The 19,795-nt window shown below is 38.4% G+C and overlaps 1 long non-coding RNA gene across 1 annotated transcript in view; it reads right to left on the minus strand.

Annotated features, from left to right (window-relative positions):
• Positions 1-746: 746 nt before the first annotated feature.
• The window catches only part of LOC144228398 (uncharacterized), a 129,427-nt gene continuing 110,378 nt past the window's right edge, over positions 747-19,795 (minus strand). The window contains exons 3-4 of the long non-coding RNA XR_013334177.1: positions 8,435-8,793; positions 747-5,403 (exon numbers count right to left, since the gene is read on the minus strand). This is a non-coding gene — a long non-coding RNA (uncharacterized LOC144228398). The remainder of the gene's footprint in view (positions 5,404-8,434; positions 8,794-19,795) is intronic.

Consider the following 19,795-nt stretch of genomic DNA (forward strand, 5'->3'; position numbering starts at 1 on the left):
TAGTGTTCACAGTGATCTGTTGTCCTTCTGTAAAAAGACTCTGTGTCTTCCTATGGTCATGTCATGTGCAAAATGTCTCCTTGGGGGAAGACTGGGTACGCAGCTTGATTAAAATGATAAGATACGAGCAGAAGTAATTTGTGATACAACCACACAGAAACTGATTGTATGATTATTTTTTTCTTCTTCCACAGGACTGAGACAGGGGCTGCTCTTTCAGCCCAGGTCCCAGAATGAGAAGGTATAGAGAACACAACCACATCAGAATATAACATGAACAGCAAACAAAACCTTTGTACAACAAAGCCTAATTCTAATAAATCTATATCTCTCTTTCTCTCTCCTCTGTCTCTCTTTCTATCTTTCTATCTCTCCCAGAAGATGGTTCCACCAGGTTTCTATACCTAAGTCTAGAAGCTTTCTAATTACCCCATGACTAACACTGTTTATTCCATGACTAATACATACATTTAGCAACACATTTCTACAGCAAATTACCAAAGCCAACACGTGTGAACACGTATACATTAAATTAGTCTATTCCAGAAATGACTATTTTAATGTCTAATAAAAAAATCATTTTCAACATTAAACATATGCTCCTAGAGGCTAGATAAGTTTTCACAGCCACATTAATTTGTTCTCTCTAACACTCATAATTACATCATAGCTAATGTTTGTTTTAAGCCTTTGTACAACAAATCAATCAAATACATCAAACCAAATACAATCATCGAATACAATACTTATAATTTCCATTTCCTTTAATAATTCTTTCAATGTATTTTCACTATAAATCCTCCTTTTTTAGTTTAGTCAATTTACTTAGCCTTCAAATTGTTAAGTTTACTTTGGACATGCAATATTGTTCGCTTTATGTTAAAATTAAAATACATCAACATTTTCACATACGTTTAGATACATAGTAAAAGGATGAAACTTCTCTATTTCTGTTAACTAATGTATCACAGAGTACTACTGCAATGTCCATATCTGGTTCTCTTCCTACCTATAAACACAAGAAGACTTCTTTCCCCAAGTAGTCCCACAGTTTCAGCTAAAGGACTAACCACAGTTCAGTGGTTTTGAACCAAGAGCAATTTTCTCCCCGACCTCCCCCAATCACCAGGGAACATCTAGTAAGGTCTGAAGATACCTTTAGTGATCATGGCTTCAGGCAGTGCAACTGGCATCTAGTACGAAGGGCCCAGAGAAGCTGGGACTCTACCAAGCACAGGACAGCCCACCAACGACAAACAATTATTCAGCCCCAAATGCCAAAAGTCAAAGTGGAGAAACCCTGTGCTAAGCAATGGAATTTAAGCAGAAGTACTGCAGGTCACTTCCAGACTGTGGCCTTCAAGAGCTTGTCTTCCCTTTAAGAAGCAACTGTGGAAGTCATATGTTGAAATGCAGGTACTACAAGAAGCAATTGGCCTGGCTTTCTGAGTCATCACAGAAAAAAGCTAGCATGGAGAACTGCCTAAGCCTTAACTGTCTTTGTGTAATTATTACATAACCCCTTCCCGTCCTTAACCTATGTTGCACGTCTTAAACTGGATGGCAGGGCTAATTTGTTGCTGCAGCATAATCCATCCTAGCCTCACCAATAAATCTAATTTCACAAATGTTCACTTATGTGCATATAAGTAAAGGTACTACATTCTTAAAATGTCAGCTCACAGTATATGCACAGCATTAAGCACCTTTCAAATATAACTTATTTTTAAGGCAGACATCTTTTGTTATTCCAGTCATTGATACATGCTGAAGATAGAGATGGCATTATTCAAGCAAAAATGGGATTTGAAGAATGTATATTAAAGACCAGTTGGCAGTACACTCAATAATCTTCAGAATGTGGAACATAATTGTGTGCGTAGGAAGGAGATCACCCAAGTCTGAAACTGAAAACGAGAAACTGTAACTTCCAGGGAGTGTGGAATGTTTGTGTCCAAAAGTCATAAGACTATAAAATAAGAGGTTTGAAAAGGTCCTCAGCAGAGGAGATACTATGCTGCATTTCATAGCTGCCTAGCTACAGCGAGCTGATGTATGTTCACAACACAGATGATGGTGGCTTAGGAAGGGAATCCAATAAAATCAGTATTGGAGCCAAGAATAAGATCCAAGGAAAATGCCTCTAGTTAATCACTCCAATTACTCCCCCTGTGTGCCAGAGAAGGGCTCATTTTCTAACTCAGTCTTATTATAGGTTATTTAAAATAGAGAAAAGCAGTGCTATAAGGCTAAGGCCCTCCAAATTTTAACTTCGAGGCAAAAGCCCCCTATTTTTTATACTTTCCATTTTTTCCCCTCTCAGTGAAAGCTGTAATAAAAATTTGGACAAATTTCAATTCATGCTTCAGAGTCTTTAATGACCATCTTGTTATGAGACCTAGGTGTTGTGTGAAAAGGAACAAAAAAGAAATAAGAAATGTGAGTCCAACTGTAATGACTCCAGTGTGCAAAATACTGACAAGCTCCAAAATGGTGATACGTGCAGCAAATGGGTATTGACTTGAGATTTTCTGTATGGAAACACTTTACTGACAAGGAGGCAATTAAAACCAGGACTCATATCTTCCATTTTTAAAAATCTGAAATGAGGGGAGCCTAGGTGGCTCAGTAGGTGAACCACCTGACTCTTGATTTCGGCTCAGGTCATGATCTCACAGTTTGTGAGATCGAGCCCCACATCAGGCTCTGCACTGACAGTGGAGAACCTGCTTGGGATTCTCTCTTGCACTCTTTCTCAGCCCCCTTCCTGCTTGTGTGCACTCTTTCTCTCTCTCAAAATAAATAAATATTTTAAAAAATAAAGTAAAAATCCAAGATTAATTCTCTAGGGGGTATAGCTCAGGGGTAGAGCATTTGACTGCAAAATTAATTCCATAGGTGCATATGCCATCACTACAGACCATATTGATATTAAGCAAAGGAAAAAATGCCTTGCCAAGTAATTTGACCTTGTGATCCTGGTCATTTCTCTAATACAGTCTTATGGAAGTGAGACTGCATGATGTTCTGGAAAGGACACCTGGCTAGTAGTTCTACGATTCAAATTCTGATACTAAAGAACTTTAAAAACTCCAGACTGGTCATGCAAATATTGCTGATCCTCAGGCTCCACCACAAAACACAAGGACCTCATCATTACCTGGACAGGAGAAGAGGAGAAGTCCACATCTGAGACAACTGAATATTCAACTCTGTTGTAGACACAACAAACCAATCACAACAAACTAATTAATGTATTTTGTTCAGGGTCACGTAGAGAAGTTGGCCTGGTTGGCACGTACATGACTTTTCAAGAAGGTCCAATCCAAAGCATGAGATGGACCAAGAGGAGCATTAGTGACAACATTTGTTCCCAATAATGCTCAGTGAGGGATAAAAATCAAGTAGTTAGTAGTAGAGGAAGGCTACTATAGTATCATGAATGAAACATCAGGGCCTTGGCCTCACAGATTGGAATTCAGGTTTGGGTTCCAGGCACTACAGGAGACAGAAGTGCTAAAGACACAGAGATGCAAACCTAACCCTCGATCTGGACTAGAAGGATGCACAGGTTATTCAAGCACAAAGATGACCAGAATAGTGTCTGTAATAACTATATTCACCACAGTACCCAGGAGAACTAAAACTGCCACCCCACCCTAGTCAGAACTGGTGTCAAGACCAGAAATAAGAGATGTTCATTTCTACTTGCTTCAGAGCCAGGGAAAGGAAATGACTGAAAAAAATATATATATGAAGAATGAGTACATTTAGCTCCTGAAATCTTTTTTGTTTATCTTACACTAAAAAAATGTTTTTATACTTTCCTTGAAAGTGCTAATGAAATCTCCTTCTAATCCAAAGGCTTTTCAATAAGTAAGCATTCCAGCACTGTGCATAAATGAAGTCAATATTATAATTTCACAATGACAGTACAGAAAAAATTAGAAATTCAAGAGTTACAATTAAGAGAAAATACACTTGGTTGTTTAGAACTGTTACATAGTCAGAAACCAAAATATATATTGAAATCAGTTTGTTCAAAGTATGAAATAATTTATCATTGAGGAAAACATGTTATATTACATAACCTTTATTTTCTGACTGCATTTAAATTGTATCCATCCAAGCCTTTGCTAGACTGTGAAGATAGATAATACATATTCTCCTTCTTTATAACTCTTCCAGTTACGTGACTCAGAGTGGGTACTCCTTCGATTACTGTGTTCCAACCAATACATTCAAACGAAGGCTGTGATGTTAATGAAAAACACTAGCTTTATGATCTCAGGTTTGACAGTACGTTTACCACACTGAAAACTGTGGCTATTTTACCCAGATGATTGATCAATAAAGCGATAACATTGTTTTTAACAAGAACAAAATCCCCTGGGGTTTCATGAATTCAGTCCTAATTTTATCTATAGGGAAAGTTATGGTGATTCTAGCTCCAAAATACAGTTATCAACTGCAACCGTAGACCTTCATGCAATTGACTGGAGTTGGGTAATAGATGCCCTTTAAACCAAGCATGAGCTTTCTGGTTTCCCATGGTCACAACTGCTTCTTAGCTCTGAGGTCTGTTATTTGCTTTCTGTCGCTCCATTAGAGTAGTTAAACTCAGCCTGCCCCATCCCTGTGGGCATTTGAGTTTGCTCCTGCTGTTTAGCCTTGACCAAAGAAAGGTCCTGCTTTATCTTCCCAGCCCTCTTGATACCTCTAACATTTTCTGCAAAGCTCTGGAAAGGACACATGGAGCTGTGATTAAGGTGGAGGGCACTCACACAGCCGCCAGACCAACTGTCCTCAGCCCACAACATCAGTGGGAACAACGACTTCCTTCAAGACCATCCTTTTTTTTTAACATTTCACGTGCAAATATCCATGAGGTCCACACATTACTTTTGAATGTCCAGGGTGATTTCCACTATGTACTCTTAAAACGGCAAGCATATCAAGGACCAGTGCTCTGTTGTTTTATATTCTAACATTCTTAAAGGCAAAAAATAAGGCAATTTTCTTGGTATCATGATGTGATCATTATTTATCAGAACTTCACCGGCTCTGTATGTAGTTGTCCAACAAAACTCAAAGATGAGATCCTTAGAAAGAGAAAGAACAGGCCATTGAAAATATACTGTTTTTGCTGAAGGTCTTAAGTCTTCCACCAGGTTCATTTATCTGAATGCCCACTTTTCTCCTTCAGTGGCTTTGATTAAAATTCTGGAAATAGATGCAAATGCTGGTAATATAGCAGGCAAATGTAAAGCAGGCCATATTAATCTGTCACTGAGCTTTAAATGTCCCTTCTCTTGTCCCATACCAAAAAAAACCAAAAAGCCTTGTCCACCATGTATTTTCATTCTTCCAGCTCCTTTCAGGTTATTGATTTTTGTGTTATTTCTGCAAGCACATGGAAAGGTTTTATGTGTATGAATTAAATCTATGATGCACAGAGGCTGCTCTACTCAGCTGAATATGTCTTTAACACACTTCAAAGTGAATCTTAAAAAAAAATCCTCATTAAGAGCTGTTTCCCATTATAACTTCTAAAGTTACTTGATAGCCTTATGCAGTTTTACAACATGCACTAAATATAAATGAAGAGCAAATAAAAATAAATATTACACATCAGGAGTGCTCATAAAACCACTGTGCAATTGTTCTGTCCTCTATTCAAGCCCAAGAAAGTAGCACCTAAAATCTCAATTTTAATGTTCTATACTTTCTATTAAAACCTTATGACTGTTCCTAAGATAAGGCCATATGCTTAAGCCAACATTAGGCAATTTCTCTTTTTCTCTCCATTAAAACAACAAAACCAGGCAAAAAACCTAGAAGCTAAGCAAATCTTAGCTTTAGGTTTTTAGTATCAACTTTTTTAATTAGGATGATAGAGCATTTTAATATTAAAAGCAAATTATTTATTCCTCAGGGATTTATTTTTTATAATATTTAATACAAAAGGTTCTAAATGCATTATTTTACCCCGTAGATAGGTCTGTTGGCCCCGGGGCATAAATACACTCCATGATATTCTAACAACTGAAAAAGTTTATTCTCTTATCACTTACAATGGTTTTATTCTATAATAGCATTTATGATGAGCTAAAAAAATTGAGAACAACTCGAACAGTCTCTACAGAGACCACAAAATACAGCTGAATGAAAAATACAAATCTGAGTAGTTGGGGGGCTCCAAGACTAATCTGGGGTGTTCAACTTCATATTAATCATTTATTCTCTCATTAATCACTATTATTAATATTATTACCATACATATTAGCTAATTAATATTATGTTAATATATTACTACAGATATTACTATCATATTAACAATACAGTAATTGCATTCATGTGAATTGATATTTGACAAACCATCAATCTATAAAGATATAGAATTTATATATGTATCCCAAAGATTGTGCATCCTGATAACAGACAATATAACAATGGCTTTATGTTCAAAAATTATTTGGGGGACTACAATTAAGATGGAAAAACTGAAGAACCAGAGTCAAAATCTACAATGTATATAAAGATGAACTCAAAATGCATCAAGGTATAAAGCTCTCTGAGGATTTAATTTCAGTGCACAGAAAAATTAAATTCTGACCATAAACGAGTGATTATTTCTGCTCCTGATTTGCCCAAGTCAAAATAGAAAGGTATTTTCAATGAAAAAAGGCAAAAATTAATGAGCAAAAGACTTAAGAAAGCATTTTCTGAAAGAGGATATCAAAATAGCCAATAAGCACATGAAAAGATGCTCAGCGTCATTACTCAATAGGAAAGTGCAAATTAAAATCCAAAATAAGATACCTCTAACCGCCTACCTAAATGGAAAATACTAAAAAGGCTAATAATTCTAAGTATTCGAAAGGATGTAGGACAAGTGAAATTCTCATACCCTGATGGTGGGAGTATAAATTGATAATTTTCCAATAACTTTGGAATGGTACTTGATAGTAACTATTAAAACTAAATACATGCCTACTGTGGCCAGTAATTCCACTCTTACATATATTCCCAAGGGAAATGAATGAGTATGTCTACTAAAAAACAACACAAGAATTCTTAACAACTCTCTTCATGATCATCAAAAAGTAAGAACTTAAACGCTCATTAATAGTAGAATAAATCAATATTTTTGTGGACTATTCACTTGCCTAGTAGCTAAAAAGAAAAAGAACTATTGCTTAATACAATGACTATGAATGATTTTTATGGGTATAATTACAAGCAAAATGACTCAGAAAAAAGGACAGCCTGTGTTTTTATAAAATTTTTATAAAAAATTTTAAAATAAAACCTTTCTATAAAAAGTAATAATTCATAAAATAATCAGTCTTGAAAAAAGTCAGTATATTTGTTTTAGGAGGGAATTTTATTTATTTATTTATTTGTTTGTTTTTCATTTATTATTTTCTTATTATAGTTTATTGTCAAGTTGGTTTCCATATAACACCCAGTGCTCATCCCAACAAGTGCCCTTCTCCATGCCCATCACTCATTTTCCCCTCTCTCCCACCCCCCATCAACCTTCAGTTTGTTCTCAGTATTTAAGAGTCTCTCATGGTTTGCCTCCCTCCCTCTCCTTAACTATTTTTTTTCCCTTCCCTTTCCCTATGGTCCTCTGTTAAGTTTCTCTTGTTCCGCATATGAGTGAAAACATATGGTATGTGTTTTTCTCTGCCTGACTTATTTCACTTAGCATAACACCCTCAAGTTCCATTCACGTTGCTACAAATGGCCAGATTTCATTATTTTCTCATTGCCATGTAGCATTCTATTGTATATATAAACCATATCTTCTTGATCCATTCATCAGTTGATGGACATTTAGGCCCTTTCCATGATTTGGCTATTGTTGAAAGTGCTGCTATGAACATTGAGGTACATGTGCCCCTATGCGTCAGCACTCCTGTATCCCTTGAGTAAATTCCTAGCAGTGCTATTGCTGAGTCATAGGGGAGTTCTATTGTTAATTTTTTGAGGAATCTCCACACTGTTTTCCAGAGGGGCTGCACCAGTTTACATTCCCACCAACAGTGCAAGAGGGTGCCTATTTCTCCACATCCACTCCAGCATCTGTAGTCTAGGAAGGAATTTTAGATAGGTGGGTTTTAATGGGATAGGGGAAAAATGGAGCCTTTTGGTGTGCTGGAAATGTTCTGTGCCTTCATGTGGGTAGTGACTATAGTTACACAACTTGTCTTTGTGTGTATGTGTGTGTGTGTGTGTAGAAATTCAAAACACATTAATACATAAACATACATGTAAAACTTGATCACTTGAGATTTCTGTACTTTATAAAGTGTGTGCTATACATCAGTAAAAATTAATAACTAAAGATTTTACATCTTGTTAGTAGAAGTAGGTGAAAGACTGACTTATCAGAGTTCTTTCAGTGGAGAGCACGAGATGAACATACCTGATAGCTTGTTTTCTTCCTTCTTGCCCAGCATGAAGAACCAACAACAATGGGTTATTTGTTTTCTACAGCCTCTTGTTCTCTGCCTGTATGATGTGTGTATTGGTTTCTTTAGCTGCCATAGTAAATTACCACGAACTTGATGGCTTAAAACAATAGAAATTTATTCTGGAGAGCAGGAGCCAAAATCCAGATGTCAGTAGGGCTGTACTCCCTCAAAAGTCTCCAGGAGAGAAGACTGCCTTGTCTCTTCCAGCTTCCAGTGGTTGCAAATGGTCCTTGACTTGTGGCCTGGGTCGCTCCCATCTCTGCTTTTGTCTTCCATTGGCCTTCTCCGGAACTCTGCGTATTTTCTTCTGCTACAAGAACACCTGTCATTGGATTTAAGCTCACCCAGATAACTTACAATGATCTTATCTAGAGACCTTTAACTTAATTACATCTTCCAAGACACTTTTCCAAATAAGGTCATATTCATAGGTTCTACAATTAGGATGTGAACATATCTTTTGGGTGGCCACCATTCCAGTACATTGTATGTGGATTAAAATGAATGCAACTCCCCATTATAATAAAATTAAGACAATATCATGTGTAACTTCTAGCCAGTTAACAACAATTAAAAATAAAAGTGTATGTTTGCTTCATGTTTTTCAGATGTAAAAGAAGTTTTGATTATTTTTTATCTGATTTGACCATTAAAATCAGACTCATTTAATAATTTAAAAGAGAGATTTACTGTGGTAACAAGAATATATTTATTCGTCACCTCTTCATTTATGTAAACAACAGGAGCCCTATTAGCAGGATATAGTATTCTAAGTTTTAGTTTTAGCTCATAAGAAAAGATTGGTTTGAGTCCATTGTAAAGGGGAGTATGACACTTAACTTTTAGTTCACTGACTAAGGAAAAGGTTTGAAGTTACTTCAACAGGAACACCTATGGAATAGGATGGCATGTGACAGAGGACAAAATTCTTCAGATAAGACTTTCTGAGAAACAAGTTGAACAAGTGAACATAGAAATGTTGCACTAAAAGTATAACTTCTTAACTAAAATCAAGAAGCTCTGTTTTCTGCTTTCTTCTTTTATGGTTGCTAACCTTTGCCCACCTTAAACCAGAATAATATATTGTTTCCTATGATTTAATACACTTCCTTTTCAAATGTCAAACATTATATTTACAATTTTAGAAATATCAGTGTCTTTTAGAAATATGCATGGTTTCTTTTCTTTCTGAAATTGTTACAAATATGTGTACTTTGTATCTGCTTTGTGTGTGTACTACATATGTTCTTTTTAAAAACAAATTCAATACCATAATTAAGTAACTGAATTCATATTAGTGAGTATTGAGCAATTGTTTATACAAAACAAACATTCTACTATAAAAAAGCCTGTAAGTAATTCATGGAAATTGTATGTTTAAAATGTAATTCCATTTAAAAAGTTTTGATTTTCATACAACTATTTATCTATGCATAGGATGAGACTCATCTTGTTACTTATTTAAAATGCAGTGGTTATTACAATGTAAGAAACAACTTTGGCTTTCCCGAACAGTGTAAGTAATTATCTCAAACCAAATATCCTTAACTACTCTTTTGTCCTCTCAAACTTGAGAAGGGAATTTTAATTTGTTAAATAGCTGCGCAGAAATGGAGAATGGTCTTTTATTGTTGTGCAAAAGACAAGCTTCTATGAAAACTGCTAAGAAGCATTTTCCTGCAATTGGATATTATGAGGTGTAAACTTAAAAAGGCTTTTCTATCACCAATATTGAAATCGGGCAGATGTCTGCCGCAGATACCACATCTGCATTAAGAGGCAGATTTTCCAAACAGTTGACTATTGGGAGCATTTTATTTATTTATTTATTTTTTATTGGGAGCATTTTAGATGATAGCACAAAATACTCATTGATTATCTTGCAAAGGAAAATTTTTGTCCCCTTGACAATTTTGTAGGTGTTTTGGAAGATGGCCCTTAAAACGGAAGGCACAGGCAAGTAGCAAACCAGATTCAAGAACATAAAGAATAGTAGAAGCTGAAGGATACACATTTTATAGTAGCCAGTAGCTGGGTCCTGTCACAGATGCATTTTTCCTCAAGACATGCTGGGATTCCAAATGGTCTGGCAAGATCAGGAAAGATGCCAGAAACTAGCCTGCCTGAGTTAGGAGAGATCATTTGGTTGCAGATGCAAGCTAGGGGAGGAGTTAACAGTGGAGCAAAGTGTGCTTAAATTTCAGGCACACCCAAATTCAGAGACTATGTTAACTATTTGCTAGTTGTAGAACTAGTAAATAATCTACTCTGACATCTTAAGACTTACTTTTCTTACCTGAAAAACAGGGATTGATGTAGTGTTTACCTTTTAGAGTTATGACTGACATTTAGTAAATACTCAATAAATGGTATTACCATCAGTATTGTTTTATTATTGCATAGAGAGTTGATGAAGTGAGACTCAGTTAGTTGCTAGTGTTTAACTAGCATATGAGCAGCGACGCCACGTACAATGGTGTTCAAACAGCAAGTTTCTAGAAGGCAGTGCCGTTTGTTACCATGTAAGTGGTAGGTCTGGTCACTCTTCCATGTAAGTGTAAGACCTCAGTCAATCCTTGGTAGTACTGGGACATTGGTATTTAATGAGAGATATGCCTTAGAATTTACTAAAAATACACCTTTTTCTTTTTGCTTTTTTCTGAAGTAGCTCTATACCGATTCTGGTTCTTAACCTAAGATAAAGACCTCCATCGCAAGGAGAGAAATTTGTTAAGAGTTAAGCAGTATATCCAGTCACCACGATGCAGACTAAGATATAAGGAAGCTGGAACATACATTCAGAAGTCAATGGAAAAGACCAAACATGCAGATTTGGGAATCTCAACAGGGATTTGAGAAAATCTCATCTCTACAGACATGTCAGTCTTAGAGTCTTAGTTAGCCCAGACCCACTGGCTTAGGAAAACTCATGCTGATGGGGCCACAGCCCTTATTCTATCACAGGGTGTGTTTAAGACTTGGTTACACAATATCGTGAGGGTCAGACTCTGCTGGAGACAGGCTGCTATGGGTTGATTTGCACCCCTGCCAAATTCATATAATTAGGTCCTGACCCCACTACCTCATAATATAACTGTATTTGAAGATAGAGACTTTAAAGATGAATTAAGTTGAAATGAGGTCCTTAGGTGGCTCCAATCCAGTCTGACTGGTGTCCTTATAAGAAGAGGAATTTGGACACAGACATGTTCAGAGAGAAGATGATGTAAAGATATAGGGAGATGGTGGCCATCTACAGGTCAAGGAGAGAGACATGGAACAGATTCTTCCTTAATGACCCTTGGAAGAAGCCAAACTTGCAGACACTGTGATCAAACGTCTGGCCTCCAGAACTGTGAGAAAGTAATTTCTCTATTTCAGCCCCCCAGCTGGTGGCATTCTGTTTTGGCAGCGCTAACAGACTAAGGCAGGCCTTTACGGGCACGGGAGGTCCTCACAAGCAGAGAAAATGGAAGTGTTTCTGGATGGAGGTCAGTGTACTCAGTTCATGAGTTCTGGCCAGAAATAAAAAATTAGGACCAAAAGAGACAAATTAGTTCAAAAAGTGGAAATTCGAGGAAAAAAAAGGGCAGAACAACAGTCTCAGTTTGTCAAGGACTGCTGGGCAGACTTCTTCCCAACCCTCCTGTGAGGTGTGTCTGAGCCCTCACCAAGCACCTGGCATTATTTGGGCACTGTTAACCAGAACATTTCAGCAATCCCCATAAAATTAAGACTAAGAAAAAATTGCTTCTTAACACTTATCTGCCTTCTTAAGTTAGGGACACTAGGACCTAAATAGATTAGCTTTGAACAGTGGCAAATTCATGATGTGGGGTTTTTTTTTTCCCTTGGAAAAAAAAAAGATGACTGGGTTTTCCCACTGTTTTCTTGTTGTGACNACAACAGTCTCAGTTTGTGAAGGACTGCTGGGCAGACTTCTTCCCAACCCTCCTGTGAGGTGTGTCTGAGCCCTCACCAAGCACCTGGCATTATTTGGGCACTGTTAACCAGAACATTTCAGCAATCCCCATAAAATTAAGACTAAGAAAAAATTGCTTCTTAACACTTATCTGCCTTCTTAAGTTAGGGACACTAGGACCTAAATAGATTAGCTTTGAACAGTGGCAAATTCATGATGTGGGTTTTTTTTTTTCCCTTGAAAAAAAAAAAAGATGACTGGGTTTTCCCACTGTTTTCTTGTTGTGACCTTTTCATCTGTCTTCACCTAAGCTGATGATGCCAATCCACCCACACAAACACGTCCTATCCTCATGCTTTAATAAAACCAACTTTTTGCACCGAGGATGCCTCAAGAATTATTTCTCGTCCATCGTCTCCAAACCCCAACACTTCAAACCACATCAGTAGCTGTATGAGAAAAACAAACAAAAGGGTGAGCTAGGGAATAATAGCAAAGAGTAGCTACTTCATAGGATAGTCTGTAAAGACCTCTCTGATGCGATGGCATTTCTTTCAAACTTGACAATCGGACTGTTCCATGGTTAGATTTTGAACATTTTTGCTATAAGGAACAGTGCAATAATGACAAATTTCTCCAACCAAACCAGACTTACATGCCTCATATCCTTCTAAAAGCACAAAGATCCCTTGGGACACTAAAAAGTTCATGTAAAAAGAAGATAAATGAGTAGACTCCGGTGCACTGTCTTCTAGTTTTATGAAATTCCAAGCTCACTGTAAATAGCTTACAGAAATACGCAGTTCACTGGGTTCAGTGTTTGGCAAGGCTGCACACGGCACTTAATCCCAGCCAAAGCACTACTTGTACATTCCGGTCTACAAGAGAAATAAATTTCAGCATTCAATTATCAGCTCTAGTCACAGTGAATAGAAAAAGGGAAAGATGTACTTCGCCAGTGTGAGAATAACCTGAGTCTCAAGCAGGTTAGCTGTTTTACTAAGTACTACATGTTTTAACCAATGGGATAGCCAAATGTGTATAGTATATATGGTGATTTCTAAGTTTTCAATGATTGTAATCTGCTTGATTTTGGAAATTTTCTTTTATTAAACAAGCCATAGGTGTTTATCCTGAAAAGATCACAAGATGCAGAAAAGAAAAAAAAAAGTAAGAAAAAAAATGAATGCAGTGGCAGATCAAGGGTAGTAATGGCCCAGAGTTATCACTCCTCCCTATATTGACAACCTTAGTCTGTAGCTCTATATCTGTGTTAGGTCATTTGACTTGCTTTAGGCCAATGAGATTATGACAAGTGTGACGCACGCAAAGGCAATAAAAGCGCTTGCATTATCGAATTCACTTGCTCAGATTGTCTGTCACCTTGATGAGAAGGACATGCCCATGCTAGCCCTCTTGTGCCAGAAAGAGAAAAGAAACAATGACCAGAGACAAATTGCCCCAGTTATCCTAGAAGATGCATACTTATTTTTTTTTATTTTTTTATTTTATTTTATTTTTTTACAAATAGTTAATTGTCAAGTTGGTTTCCATATAACAACCAGTGCTCATCCCCACAAGTGCCCTCCTCCATNTGATGTATTTGTATTTCCCTGATGACGAGGGATGCTAAGCATCGTTTCATGAGAAGACACATACTTATAAGAGATTCTAGCCAAGATCAGCAGAGCCACCTACCCAACCTAGCTGACAGTAAACTCTCGAGATAACCCCCACCTAGGCCTGATCAGCTGAACTCCACTGATTTGGAAGCTAAAAAAGCACTTGCCATTGTATCCCAATATAACAATCTTTATTAGGGAGAATTGTTGTGATTATCAATTTCTGATACACTGACCATCTGAAACAGAACAATTTAACATTGCCCTAATTTTACTTTTGCTTTTCATCCAATTTATGGGCATTTTAAAGGTTAAAGACAACTACCTTCAGCAGCATAGAGCATTGTGAGTTCTAGTTTCTGGGATTTAATCATCATATTGGGCTAGAAGAGATATTAGCAGAGAAAAATCCAACTGTGGTCCTGACAGTAATGTTTACTAGGGTAAAATCAGCAATTTCTGAATTGCCATTCAAGAAATCGGCAAAGAAAATCAGAGGGAGTTGGGAAGAATAGATTATATCATCAAGTCAAGAGAGTAAAATTAGCTGGATGTAGGTAGCGAACCTGAAAGTAGGGTTGGGTCGAGTGAACGTATTCCAAAAGAAAGTGACACTTAGGGATTTTGCCATGCAAGCAACTATAGTCAACTGACATAAACAAAAGAACTGATTTGAAAGGCTCTGGGTAGCTCACAGAATCAAAAAGAAAGATAACACAGCAAGCTTAAATAATGATAGGAAAAGGGTACCCTTAGAGGGCTCAGTAACACTAATATGTCTCTTCTGGATACTTCCTCTAGAATAAGTCAGTTTTAACCACCGTTAGTTTAAGTTGTTACTCTGCTCAGAGTCAAAAACCTGGCAAAGATTATTCAAATGGCCTCAGGTTATACACGCCTCCTCCCCCACTTAGTGAACAAGGGAAGGGGACCTAGACGCTGTGATTGACAGTGTTAAAAAGGAAAAAAAAAAATAGAGTCATTTCCCCCCATGACAGCAAACTAAGACTTCATTACAGTTTCAATCTACCCCAGGTAGATTGTAACCTTTTAACAGTCAATCTGAATTTTGGTTGAATTTTATTGTCTAACAAAAGCCACACCAGATCCATGGAATGAGTAGAAGGAATACCTATACACTAAGGGGGAAGTGTTTCAGGACAGGCAAGAGCAATAAATGTCTACTAGAAACAAGAAGAGCAAGTGCAAATGTTCCAGTTTGTATGAGACCATAAAGGGGAATAATCTACCTACTTTGGATTGGTCCCTGGCAGAGAAGGGAAATGGTCTGTTTGCAACAAGAGACAAATGTCTCCCAGAAAGGTCTCTTCATCTAAGCAAGGGCTGGTCTTCTATTGCCCTAAAGGAGTTTAGCAGCTGGGAGGTGTCCTTGCCATGAAATTGTGATTGCTTCCCAGCATGGCTCCCAATGGCTGTGAGAGTCCTGGAAAACAATCCAGCAAATATAGCTACTCCAACACATATAGGTCTGAAACCAATGGGGTTTCAACCATATGACTGACTCAGATAGGTAGAAATAAATCTGACCATAATTCCTAAGTAGAAATTCTATATACCCCATTTTCTTGTTCTAAACAAGGTAGACTAATGTATAATACAGAAAAAAGTAAATTTCAGGGCTTCAGTTGGGAAAAATTTTACTTCTCACATGTGCTAAATTGACCCTTGTGTCATGCAAATTTCTCCTGCCAAATTTATCCTGAAGTAATCCAGCATGGATAAGTGATCAGCTAACCCCCCCTACCACATTTGCAGGGCTCAGAACAAGAGTATAAATGGAGGCTCATATTCCATAGTTCTAGAAATATGAAAAGATTGAAACTAAGCCGTTAAGTAAAATAGGTTCTACTCTTCTACCTTGACAAATACTCCTGCAAAACAACCTGGGAAGTCAGTTTCAAATTTAGAATTCTCTGGCCATTTGGGGTTCTGAGCTAGAATACAGAGCATAAGAAGAGCCCACCCCAAGCTCCGGCCTGAGGAATGCTCCAATTTTCTTCCTACCTTAGCTCCATCCCACACCTCAAAGACCTTCATGAACATACATGTAGAAATCTCAGCTCACCTTCAATGCCCCACATCCTACAATCAGCCTTCCATTGGCCACACTGGGGAGCAGGGGTATATGCAGCAGTGCAGATGTCTCCTCTTATGACGACAGTCCCTAGTAAAGGGCCTGTTAAAGTGATCCCTGTTTTGTAAGACCAAGATTTCTCCTCAGTGAAAGACTGGTTGCCCCACTGTATGGGAGTGCAGTGGGCAGATAGTTCGTAGTTTATTAGTGCCTTTAGGATTGCTTCAACTGCAGAAAGCTGCATCACCAAGGTCATGCTTATTCTAGGGCCAACCCACATTCAGTGACTGATTGATGTGACACCATAAAGACTTGCCCTCCCTGGACTAGCTTGTGCCAACTGAGAAGGGCCATTCTAGCTCCAGAGCTCCTATGCAGTCAGCCAAAACATTCGCTGCATCAGCGATACAGTTCAACTTCTCCTTCTACCCACTCCTGCTTCCTTCCATGAGCTTCCCCAGGTGTCCATCTCAAGGCCATTCCTTTCTACACATGTTACATGCTAAAGTCCTCAGAGTCTGCTTCCTGGGGAATCTGATCTGAACATTCAGAGGCACTGGAAGCAGGCTCAGTGCTGTTTGAGCAGGAATTCTAGAATATTGTCCTCCAAAAAAGGCAGAACATAGGCTCAGGTGGGCACATTCCCTTCATCCTACACTGGGTAGTCTTCCAGAGTGGGTCCTTTAAAGAATGAGACCTAAGTGAAGGGTCATCTTGACTGGATCTAAGGTCTAATTGGCTATACTGCTTTTTAAATCTCCTCAATGGTTTCCCCCTTATGCCATCTATATTGGTTCCCTATACCTGCTATAACCAATTGCCATAAACTTAATGGCTTAAAGCAACAAATATTTATTATGGTAACATTTTGGAGGTCAGAGGTCTAAAATTAGGTCTTAGAGTGCTAAAATCAAGGTGTCAGCAGGGCAATGTCCCTTCAGGATGCTCTACATGAGAATCATTTCCTTGTATGTTCTAGCTTCTAAAAGGTGTCAGCTTTGCTGGCTCATGGTTCCTTCCTCCAACTTCAAAACCAGCCATGTAAGATCTTCAAATATCTCTCAGACTCTGTCACTCCATCCTCTCTAAGGATACTTGTGATTACATTTAAATATAGATGCCCAGGGGCGCCTGGGTGGCTTAGCCGGTTAAGCGTCCGACTTTTGCTTAGGTCGTGATCTCGCGGTTCGTGGGTTCGAGCCCCGCGTCGGGCTCTGTGCTGACTGCCAGCTCAGAGCCTGGAGCCAGTTTCAGTCTGTGACTCCCTCTCTCTCTGACCCTCCCCTGCTCACGCTCTCTCTCTCCTAGAAATGAATAAAAAACATTTAAAAAAAAAAAATAAATAAATATAGATGCCCAAATAATCCAGGAGAATCTCATTTCAAGATCCTTAATTTAATCTGCAAAGTCTCTTTTACTACTAATGGTAACACAGCCACACGTTCTGGAACATTTTGGGGAGGACAAGATTCTGCCTACCACATCATCTTACAGTGGAAAGTTTAAATTTTAGCTAATGTTTTGAGGTTTACCCCAAATCCCAATACATCAGTGAATCACCCAGTAATTGTGATCATCTCCTTCTTACGGCTTGAGGCTAAGACCACACCATGATATGGCGATGAGAAGGAATGAAATCTGGCCATTTGTAGCAACATGGATGGAACTAGAGGATGTTATGCTGAGCAAAATAAGTCAGGCAGAGGAGGGCAGATACCATATCTTTGCACATATAGGTGGATTAGGAGGGACTTAACAGAGGACCATGAGGGAGAAGAAGGGGAAAAATAGTTGGGGAGAGGGAGGGAGACAAACCATGAGAGACTCTTGAATTCTGAGAACAAATTACTTGATGTATCAACAGCCTTTCACACAACTGATCACTTTCTCTTCTTTCTATCTCATTCTACTTTCTTCACTTCGTATGGTGTCTTCTAGTTTTTTCTATTACCATTCTGTACTCTCCATCTCAGTCCTGTTTGACTACCCCTTCTTATCTCCCTATAATCCTAACTTCGGAATGTCCCTGATACCTACCTGTTTGGGGCTGAATTGTATCCCTGTAAAACTTGTATGCTAAAGAAGCCCTAATCCCCAATACCTTAGAACTGTTTTGGGAGTTGGGGTCTTTGAAGAGGTAGTTAAGGTAAATGAGGTCACAAGAAAAGAGACTATGAGAGGTACACACACAGTGAGAAAAGGCCAGCTGAGGACACAGAGAGCAGGTGCCATCTATATGCCAAAAAGAGAGGCCTCAGGAGAAAGCACTATTGTGGGCACCCTGATCTTGAACCTCCAGCCGCTGTAGCTATGGAAAATAAAATTCTGTTTAAGCCACCCAGACTGTGGTATTTTGTTATAGCAGCCCTAGCAGATTAATATGCCATATTTGGATCCCTTCTCTTTTTTATCCACACAAACTCCCTTGGAAATCTCATCCAAGAAGTTTCAAAATGTCATCTATATACTAGTAACTCCCTAATTTATACCTCCAGCTCTGACCTTTCTTAAATCCAAACTCATATATGCAACCACCTACTCTCCTTGAATTCCCTGTGGGGAGTAATGAATAGGCTTATTTAATATGCAGTTTATTTAATATTAATATTTAATAGGTGGAAAGTTGGGCTGTGGATAGACCTCCTCAAACCTTTCCTTTTCTCACCCACTTCCCCAACCCAGTAAATGGCAAACACAATTCTTCCAGTGTCTCAGCTCAAACACCTTGGGACTGTCCGTGATTCCTCACCTCTCTTACACTCCATGTCCTATCCACCCATAAGCAAATTCTGTCAAGTCCAGCTTTGGAATGAATCCAGAATCAAACACTTCTCATCACCTCTACTGCTAAGTCTCAAGTTCAAGCCACAATCATCTTTCTCCTGAATTCCTGCAATAACCTCCTACCTGTTTGTGCTTCTACCCTTGTCATCCTAAAAATTATTTCTAATACAGTGGCCAGAATAGTTTTTTTAACCATGAGATTCTTCTGCTCAAAACCCTCCAGTAATTTCCCATCACATGCAAAGCAAACAGCAAAGACCTTCAAGTTCCTATGTGCTCACATCCTGTTAGCTCCCTAACCATTCTCCTCCACTGTCACCTTGCTTAGCCACACTGGCCTTGCGCATACTTCTGCATGCTCCAGAAATGCTCCCACCATGGGGCCCATGTATTTTCTGTCTTCTCAGATGGAATATTTTTCTTAAAAATAGTGACATGGCACACGTCCTCACCTTCTTCAGATCTTCATTCAAATGGAAACTTCTCAATGCGGTCACCCCTGTCCATACTATCTGAAATTACAATCCCAGATATTTCCTATATCCCTTACTTTTTTTCTCTTTGGTACTTATGAACTTTAGTATCTTATTTATTGTGTTTGTTTTCTGCCTGTTGCACTAGAACGTAGCTCCCTGGTGGCCAGAATTGGGAGTCGGTATCTCCATCCCTCACAACAAGAATACCTGGCATCTGGTCAGCACTCAATACCTAATGGCTGAGTTGGTTAAGTGAATGTTCTACAGGGGAAGGGGAAGAGCTCAGCACTGCTGGAAAAGAAGGGAAAGGATGGTGTCTTCATTTAGGGCTCCCCCAGAGGAGAGCCTAGATAGACTAAAGACTTGGTTCCAGTTGGTTTATTTGGAAGCTAATCCTAAGAAACAGGAGTGAG

The sequence above is a fragment of the Crocuta crocuta genome, unplaced genomic scaffold (assembly GCF_008692635.1).
Source record: "Crocuta crocuta isolate KB4526 unplaced genomic scaffold, BGI_CrCroc_1.0 scaffold369, whole genome shotgun sequence".
Classification (NCBI taxonomy): Eukaryota; Metazoa; Chordata; class Mammalia; order Carnivora; family Hyaenidae; genus Crocuta; species Crocuta crocuta.